The sequence below is a fragment of the Anastrepha obliqua genome, chromosome 6 (genome assembly GCF_027943255.1).
Source record: "Anastrepha obliqua isolate idAnaObli1 chromosome 6, idAnaObli1_1.0, whole genome shotgun sequence".
In the NCBI taxonomy this organism is placed as follows: domain Eukaryota; kingdom Metazoa; phylum Arthropoda; class Insecta; order Diptera; family Tephritidae; genus Anastrepha; species Anastrepha obliqua.
The window spans coordinates 49,807,054-49,816,744 of NC_072897.1; the positions used below are offsets into that span (position 1 = coordinate 49,807,054).

The 9,691-nt window shown below is 45.5% G+C and overlaps 1 pseudogene; it reads left to right on the forward strand.

The window, feature by feature from the left end:
- Positions 1-370: 370 nt before the first annotated feature.
- Positions 371-885, forward strand: LOC129250503 (uncharacterized; annotated as a pseudogene).
- The last annotated feature ends 8,806 nt before the right edge of the window (positions 886-9,691 follow it).

Below are 9,691 nucleotides of genomic sequence, written 5' to 3' on the forward strand. Positions count from 1 at the left end.
GAGGCATAGTGCCTAGTAAATCGTTCGCAGAAGTGGCCCACATTCGCATCATAATTGGCGTCTTGGATGAGGGTGATCCCGAAGGAAGAATTCCCAGGGCCCAATGGAAATGGGTGCAGGCTGCTCTAAATAATGTGACGCTAGAAGTGCTACTAAGCAATCCAGGTCCGCCACCATCATGTACTGACGCTGGCTGGTATCGAGGCCAAATTAAAATTATAGCCTGCGAAAGGTCGCTAGAGCTATATAAAGCAGCAATAGTGGGGAAGTCTACCCTAGAGCGAAGCTCGTGGTAGTAGTCAAAAAAGATATCCCGTCTCGACCGAGGGCACGAGCTTGGGTGCCTACACCCTACGACCTACAGCAAATCATGCAAATAATAAGTGCATGCAATCCAGGCCTTCCAACGGCGGGCTGGAAATTTGTCAAGGCTTTTGACAATATTGAAACAGTAGATGGTGGGGTGATGAAAAGTGCCACAACGCAAGTAATGCTGTTACTAACGAACGACTCGCTAGAACCTTTGGCGAAAAGCGAAGGTATCATAAATTATGGTTTTGGCAAAGTGAGAGTCAGAACCTATAAACAGATGCTGATGCTATCGACCAATTAGCCTCAGAGATCGAAGGTAATGACGCTGAGGAAGATCCTATGGAGTCCTCAAGCAACGTCGACAGCATCGACCTGGAAGTTTACTGCTCGTCAGGGTCTGAGCTCACAGCTAGCCTTAAGAAAATGAGTAAGAGTACGACTACTGAGCTTACAGCTGGTTCGAGTACAACATACTCAGAAAGAGAGCTCTTGAGCGAGTCGCAAGAAGATGAGAATGCAAAAATGCGTCTCCTTCAAATAAATCTACATCATAGATTGCATCGCAAGCCCTAATTGATCGCATGGCAGCCGACAACCCTGATTTTGTCCTCATTCAGGAGCCATGGATGAATGGAGGGCGCATTTGCGGATTGAGGACACCGAAATATAGGCTATACACGGTGGACTGTGTAGGTAAATCAAGGTGTTGTATTATGGCAAAAACAGAACGAACCACATTTATGATCCACAAATATAGCAATGCAGACACAATTACGATAAGCTAGGAGACAGATGGTAACAAGTACCAGCTATCGTCAAACCTTCTAAAAGAGCTCATACTAGAAAGCGAATCTTACGGCAAGAAACTACTATTGGGAGGCGACGCAAATGCCCATCACACTACCTGGGGTAGTTACAATATTAACGAGCGAGGTGATTCAGTCTTTGATTTTATTATGGGAACCAAATTATTGCTGTGCAATCGCGGTAATGAGCCTACCTTTACTGTACGTAATCGTCAGGAAGTTATTGATATTACGTTAGTTTCAGACTTAATAAGAGATAGAATAGTGAATTGGAGGGTATTCAATGCACATTCATGCTCTGACCACAGATACATATGTAGAGTACACGCTCCAGGAAGAGGTCATTCATCCTAAGGTACTAAATTTCAGGAACCGTAGACAAACAAACTGGCTAAGATATTCTCAAGAACTAGCAAAACGTTTGCCCACGGATCCCCCTTTCAAACCTTCCAGCATAGAGACATTAGATAACATGGTCAATAGACTGACTAATTGCTGCATAAAGCTCGTCCAGCAGCGAAGAATAGAGGAAAGAGTAAGTGGTCACCCGAACTGAAAAAGCTACAAAAGAATTGCAGGAAACAATTCAACAGAGCCCAACTCTCCCAAAGCGAAAACGAATGGTACCTTAATTATGACAAATTAAAAATATATAAGAAAGAAATAGGGAAAGCAAAAAGGTATTCATGGAGAACTTTTTGTGAGGACATCGAGACTACGGTACAGGCATCTCGACTGAGAAAAATCCTAACCATGTCTGTTCAGCTGGACAGAATCCAGCGAAGAATCATTAGACTCATTACTAAATACTCACTTCACAGGTAATAGACATAGAGGGCGCTTTCAACATCATCCAACCGGAGACCATAACAAGCGCAATGTCTGATTTGGGTGTCGCCGAGGGTCTTGTGAAACTTATAGAACAGTTGCTACTAGGCAGATTCGTAATTTCGACGTTGGGCCCCTTCGACGATACGCAGACCCGTCAAGAGGGGCACCCCTCAGGGCGGTGTACTTTCTACTCTGCTGTGGATTCTGGTAATGAATCAATTGTTGAATCTAGAGAAAAGGAGGATACACGTAGTGGCCTTCACAGACGATGTTGCAATATTAAAAAGAGGAAAATTCCCAGATACCCTCTGCAACATAATGCAAAATGCTTTGAACGATGTAAGCCGGTGGGCTGCATCGAGTGGTCTTGCTATAAATCCCAACAAAACAGAATAATCATGTTCACCAGAAAATACAGGATACCTGTTCTAAACCCCCCTACCCTTGGAGGAATCACACTGTCAATTAGAGAAGAGGCGAGCTATCTAGGACTAGTATTAGATAGGAAGCTCTCGTTGAAACATACTATTAATAATAGAGTAAAAAAAGCAGTCACAGCACTCCATACATGCAAAAGAATTGTGGGGCAAAATGGAGCCTAACCCCAAAAATATTAGTACACTGACTGTATACAGCAGTGGTACGGCCTATCATGACATACGGTGTCTTAGTCTGGTGGCCAACACTCGAGAAAGGAAGAACAGTAAAATGGCTAGAAAGTATTCAAAGGGGTGCTAGTCTCTGCACTAAAGACTACGCCCACGGCAGCAATGAATGTCATGCTGCACCTCTTACCGATTGAGGCCTACAGGAAACAGCTGGCGGCGAAATCGGCACTTAGGTTAAGATAATCTTCTAACTTAGCCACTAACCCCTTCCTACATCAAACGACAGACTTTTGTAGCTCAGTTGAGTTGCATTTATACACATCATTTTCCACAACTTTCCCAACGAGAGAAGATTGGGACAATGAGGCAATGGACAATAGAAGCGGAATCAGCATCTATACTGATGGTTCCAAGCTGAATGATGAAGTAGGCGGAGGCCTTCATTCTGAAGGAATGAATGCCAACATCTCATTCCGGTTACCGAATCACTGCGGTGTATTTTAAGCTAAAATATTGGCTATCAGGGAAGGCCTGCTAGCCCTAAATAATAGTGTCCTCACAACAAGAGATGTAAATATATATTCAGATAGCCAATCGGCCCTGAAAGCTCTAAAATCACCTAATATTAACCCGAAGACAGTAAAAGAATGTATCGATGTTTTGACAGAACTATCACAGTATTTTGTAGTAAGCCTGATCTGGGTGCCGGGTCATAGAGACATAGAAGGCAACTGGAAAGGAGATGAACTAGCGAGATTGGGTACCACATTACCGCTCCAACCAGACAAAGCGAACATACCTACAGCTTTAGCTACTTGTAAGATGCTTATAAATAATCACACTATCAGTGCTGCCAACAGGCTATGGTCTCAGTCTCGTGGCCGGAATGAAACATGAGCGGCACAAACCGACTGTTGAAACTGAAAAGGAAAAACATGAAAAATCATCTCGGGGTCCTAATAGAGCATTGTCTGATTGGCAGGCATGCCAGCAGACTGGGAGCGACTATAACGACTATTGTAAAAGTTGTAACGACATCGAAAAAGAAGAGGATATAGAACACTTGCTATTCGGGTGTTTAAAAATAACAAGTCTTGTTAGATATATTAAAGCCACAGGTTGGTTCAGTGAGGACAATGAAGAGGGGACAGTCCCGGTGGTATCACAATGGACCTACAGCAGGCCTAGGTGCGTCAACCGACAACCACTATACCTACCTACCTACCTATCTCTCGAAGAGGTGATCAAAATCGGCCAACCAGATCTTGTGAAAGAGAATGTCTACGCCAACAGCCCAAGGTCGACTCAAAGATGGAGTTCGTGAGACTATTTTTCTAATAGCGGTCGCCCCTCGGCAGGCAATGGCAAACCTCCGAGTGTATTTCTGCCATGAAAAAGCTCCTCATAAAAATATCCGCCGTTCGGAGTCGGCTTAAAACTGTAGGTCCCTCCATTTGTGGAATAACATCAAGACGCACACCACAAATAGGAGGAGGAGCTCGGCCAAACACCAAAAGCGGGTGTACGCTCCAATTATGTATATATATATATATATATATATAGGGTGGGCCATGTAAAATTTGCTTTTTGAATCGGCTGTAAAAACAAAAACTAATCAATATTTTTTCAAACTTTTTTTTATTATGAAGATTAAACATTGTCATTTATGAATGAAAAATAATATCGTTCGAATGAGTGCCACGACTGGCTTTACAGAAGGCCAATCGATCAACCCAATTTTTAAGCACATTTTCGATTGTTTGGGCTCCAATTTCATGAATGGCAACTTCGATTTCGTGTTTTAAATCATCAATCGTCTCTGAATGGTTCGCATAGCATTTGTCCTTAACGGCTTCTCACAAAAAATAGTCCAACGGGCTTAAATCACAGCTCCGAGCCGGCCAATTGATATCGGAATTTCGGCTGATTATTCGGTTTTCAAAAACGGTAGCCAAACGTTCGAGTGTAGGTTTGGCATTGTGAGAAGTTGCACCGTCCTGTTGAAACCAAATGTCGTCCATGTCATCCTCTTCAAGTTTTGGAAACAACTCGTTGAGCATGTCTCGGTAACGCTCGCCATTTACTATAACCGCGGCTCCTCGCTCATTTTCAGTGACTCAAACAGTGACTCGTTGTGGATGCATTTGCTTCTCTACAGTAACGTGTGGATTCTCTTAGTCCCAAATCCAACAATTTTGCTTATTGACGTAGCCACCGATGTGAAAAGCAGAAAAGAAGAAGAAGACTCACCACTTTGGAAATAGGTTTCCAATATTTCCCAATTTTGTTCAAGCGTAAATGTCAAACCTTTAAGTAAATTATGAACATATTTGACATTTCATTTGTGTTACCATTCTCAAAAAAATAGGTGGTTTAAAAAGCAAACGCTATATGGCCCCCCCTGTATATATATAATATTAGGGAGGGTCGATTAAAAAATCGCTCATTGCTCTGTGAAAATCGTATTGTAGGGATCAAAATAAGAAACTTTGCCGAAGGAACTATACCTCTAAAACGAATTCTGAGGTCTCCCAATTTGGGTCGAACGAAAAATCCCACTTTGACCCATTTAGAGTGCTCCAATCGAGTCCAAATGTATGGGAGACCCCCACTAACTTTGGACGGCCGATCCACCCATGCCAGTGGCACACCCCCTGGAACTCCCCTGGGGGGTTCCCCATACAATAATTTCAAAATATCACCATTTTTGGCCTTTACATGAGAAAAGAAACTAAAAAGTTCGACCCAAATTGGGGGACATCAGAATTCGTTTTAGAGGTATGGTTCCTTCTGCAAAGTTTCTTATTTTGATTAATAGAATATGATTTTCACAGAGCAATGGGCGATTTTTTTGCTTCCCCACAAAAGACTCTAAAAGTTCGACCCAAATTGGGGGACATCAGAATTCGTTTTATAGGTATGGTTCCTTCAGGAAAGTTTCCTATTTTGATCTCTAGAATATGATTTTCACAGAGCAATGGGCGAGTTTTTTGCCTCTCCACAAATCGACCCGGCCTAATATATATATATACCGAAGACATAGGGCAGCCTCTTTGCAATTCGGTTATGGAAAATTTCATGAAAATTTCATTTGCCTGATGTTATTTTCCACTATTAACGGCATACCTTCCTCTTTATAATGAAATAAACATCCGATCATTTATGCATATTAAAAAATAGCATTTTTCTTTGAATATCAAAATAACATTAATACAAAATTTGCTATCTTGGATGTAATTTTTTGGCATTAGAAAGTAGTCATATGGCAACCAAGATTGGAGTTTGTGCAGTAATCCAGTTTGCCATACTTTGTCAAAGGCTTTAGCTACGTCGAGATATACCTCCAGCCCCGCATACTTGTTTATTGTTGAAGATTTTATTAATTTTGTGAGTGACTCTGTACACCTGTTGGGTTGTCCAATGTTTTCGCCTAAACCCGAACTGATGTTGGTGAACTAAATTTATTTTTGTGTGCTCTATGGGCTCTATTCGATCAAAGAGTAGCTTCTCAAATATTTTTGATATTGTCGGCAGCAGACTTATTGGTCGGAACGACGATGCAAACGCAGCGTCTTAATTGGGATTTGTGATCGTAATGATTTCTTATAATACAGTAGCAAATCTGCCGTATTTGACAAGTCATTAACAGCGTCGGTACACGCTAGGTGTGCGGCAGTTTTCCCTCTTCTTTTCTTAAATAGACGTAGTTGTATGTTCTCTTGTCCAAGATAAGCATCGAAGATCTCATTAAATTTATTTCAGACACACCAAGCATAAACGATACTCTGTTCAGTCCTTCAAGTTCGACGTCGTTCTTTAATAAAATAAAACCAGAGAGTTCGCTGTTGTTGTTGTTTTAACAGCATTGGTAGCCCTATTACCGGTCGTCTTCGTCTAGCTCATCTAGGGGTAGGCCCAGGAAACATGCAGTTTCGACAGGTTGGGTCCAGAGGGAGAGGGGTGTTAGATGAGTCGGTTTGAGGGGGCATGTGAAGAGGTGGTTAGTGTCGTGCGGGGTAGCTTCACATGCCGGACATGTGTTTGGAATGTCGGGGTCGATTCTGGATATGTAGGAGTTTAACCTGCTACAGTATCCAGAACGTAGTTGTGCCAGTGTTACACGAGTCTCACGGAGAAGCTGGAGCTCTTCGTCTGCAATAGGTGGTGGTTGGACTCCGATTACGGCATTCACAGGACGGGAGTTCATGAAGGTGGTGACGGTCTCCCGGTGGATGTCGTTTATTGACTGCCTAAATACTGTCCGTTCCAGTAGGTTGCGGTCAGTTTTGTCCTGGATTTCGTCAGTGTAGTCTAAGAGGTGTCTTCTGACGTGCCTGGGAGGCGGCTCAGGCTCAAGCAGGTGTCTGCAGGGGTGAAACCTGCGGTAACATCCAAGCAAGAACTGCTTGCTGAGCAGTTTATTGTGCTCCACTACTGGGAACATTTGTGCCTCGTTATGTATGTAGGTGTTGAATGGGAGACAACATGTTTTGACAAGTCCACTGCGTATCACTAGTTCCAGGCGACCAGACAGGCGCAGCATAGTTTAGAACCGGCCAATTGCCTTAAATGTCGAAAGCAACAGTTCTTTGTCTTTGCCCCAAGTGCTGCCGGCCAGCGATTTGAGGACCTTGTTGCGATTTTGGACTTTAGTGGCAATTGCTGTTGTGTGCGCAGAGAAGGAGAGTAAGCTGTCAAAGGTTATACCCAAAATTTTGGGGTTATTTACCATCGGAATTGGTGTATCGTCGACTTTTACCTTAAGGGACAGCTTGACCGTGGTTAGGGGAGCTTCGATATGTAGAAGTTGAGCAGCAAGGGAGAAAGGACACCACCCTGCGGTACACCTTACGTAATCTTCCTCTGCTTTGATGTTTCATCTCGAAAAATTATTGACGAGTGCCGACCGCTCAGGTAGTTTGCGGACCCCCTCTTCAGCCCTGGCAGGAGTGTCGACTGATAAATATCATCTAGTAGCGTGGAGTGACTGACTGTATCGAGAGCCTTCTTCAGGTCCAACGTTACTAGGACAGTCCTCTCGGAGGGGCGGTTTTGGTTAAACCCGCGGTTTATCTGGGCGTTTATGGCGGTGAGTGCAGTGGTGGTGCTATGCACTCGTCGGAATCCGTGCTGATGTGGGGCTGGGGCCAGGTGTTTCGTGAAGAGTGGGAGTAGGAGTAAGAGGGCTTCAAGTGTCTTCACTATTGGGGAAAGGAGAGTTATCGGCCGATAAGATTTCCCTTGGTTGGCGGGTTTCCCAGGTTTCAGTAGTGAGACCACTCTCCCTGCTTTCCACTTGTCAGGGATGAAGAGAGTGGCCAGAGACAGATTGAAGACCCTTGCGAGGAATCCTACTCCCAGAGGTCCCAGATGCTTCAGCAGTAGCGCGTTTAATCCGTCAGGGCCAATGGCTTTTGATGATTTCGATTTGTTGATGACCCCCTGAACCTCATTACCGGAGAAAGTAAGTGGCGCACTGTCGTTCGTCAGTTTGTGCAGCCTCCTGGTAGCACGACGTTTGGTTCTGTCGAACGGAGGATGCAGTATGAAAAACCGGTTAAAATAGCTCACGCATCTCTTCGGGCCCGACGAAGTGCAACCGTTGAAGGTGATAGGCACCTTGTCGTTGTGCATCGTCGGATTCGACAGGGACCTAACGGTGGACCAGAGCTTACTCACCCCAGAGGTGAGGATGCAGGTCTTCAGGTACTCAACCCATTTGGTCCGCTTGTGTTGATTTACCAGTTGCCGGATCTCCAAATTGAGATCCCTTATGCGGGGATCCCCGGGATCAGCCTGGCGTAGGTGGTCACGCTCGTTTGCTGAGCTGGCTGCTTCGGCTGGGAAATGGGGACGAATGTCCTTAAAACTTCCAGCTGCAATGAAGCGAGCCGCAGCAGCTGTGAGCACCATGCGTAATGCGCGTTCGCCTACGCGCACATCAGTGGGGATGGGAAGAGCGGCGAAGGTGTCCTCGGTGAATTCCGTGAAGCCGGCCCAATTAGCTTTTTTAAAGTTAAAATAGGACCGGTGGTTCGTGGAAACGAATTCGGCAGGTCTCTCAATCGAGACAATAATGGGCAAGTGGTCTGATGCAAGCGATAGCATAGGTCGCCACGTTATGCTATTTATCAGACCCGCGCTAGCTATTGTTACGTCAGGCGAGCTGCTGCAGTTTCCCACTACCCTGCTGGGGGCGTCGTCGTTCACAGTGCTGAATGTCGAATCGTCTATCTGCTTTGCCAGTTCATGTCCCCTACGATCATTTGGCAGGCTTGAATGCCAAAGATCGTGATGCGCATTGAAGTCACCTACAACCAATCGGTTTTCACTTCTGATGAGCGCACCTATATCAGGGTGATATCCTGCCGGGCAGCAGGTGACAGGGGGCATATATATGTTAAATATTTCGAGCTCGGAATCGCCTGACCGGACAGCTATGCCTGGAAATTCTAAGGTGCTGTCCCTGTGGTCGATTCCTTCATCGATGAGACGATACTGCACTGTGTGGTGGACTATAAACGCTAGGGCACCACCATTGTCGCGCTCGCGATCGTGTCTGTGCGCGTTATAGCCATCCCTGGTGATCAGAGATGACATAGCGTGCAGCTATTTTAATACTGTGCCTGTTCATGAAGTCAACTATCTCGTCGACCTTACTCGTGAGTCCGTTGCAGTTAAATTGGAGAATCTTGAAGCTTCTCGGTAAGGTCTGTGTAATTCGGGGGGAGAGGGACGCGAGGGGTTGTCTACATTGGACCTGCTGCGCAGTCCACTGTGGTTGTTGAGGCCTGATGGTGGTGGGCGGCCGCGCCTCCGGGGGCGGTAGTGGGTGCAGAGCTCAACAGCAGGGGGCAACGTAGGCAGTTCTCCACTCACGGGTGGTGCGCAGGCCGGTACATCTCCGAAAATGGCACCAGCCATTGCAAGAATTGCATTGGGCTGATGCCAGATTCCGAGGTATTACGGCCTAACACACGGAACAGACTGTGCGGGGACCAAGAGCTGCTGGTTTGTCCCCGCTCTGGGGTTGGAGCAGGAAGGAAGGGGAGGGGTTGAAGGCGAGTTGTGTTGCTCCGATAGGCTCCTCACCGTGGAGGTGTGGGTTGTGTTGGCGGTTGGTAGTGCCGGCCT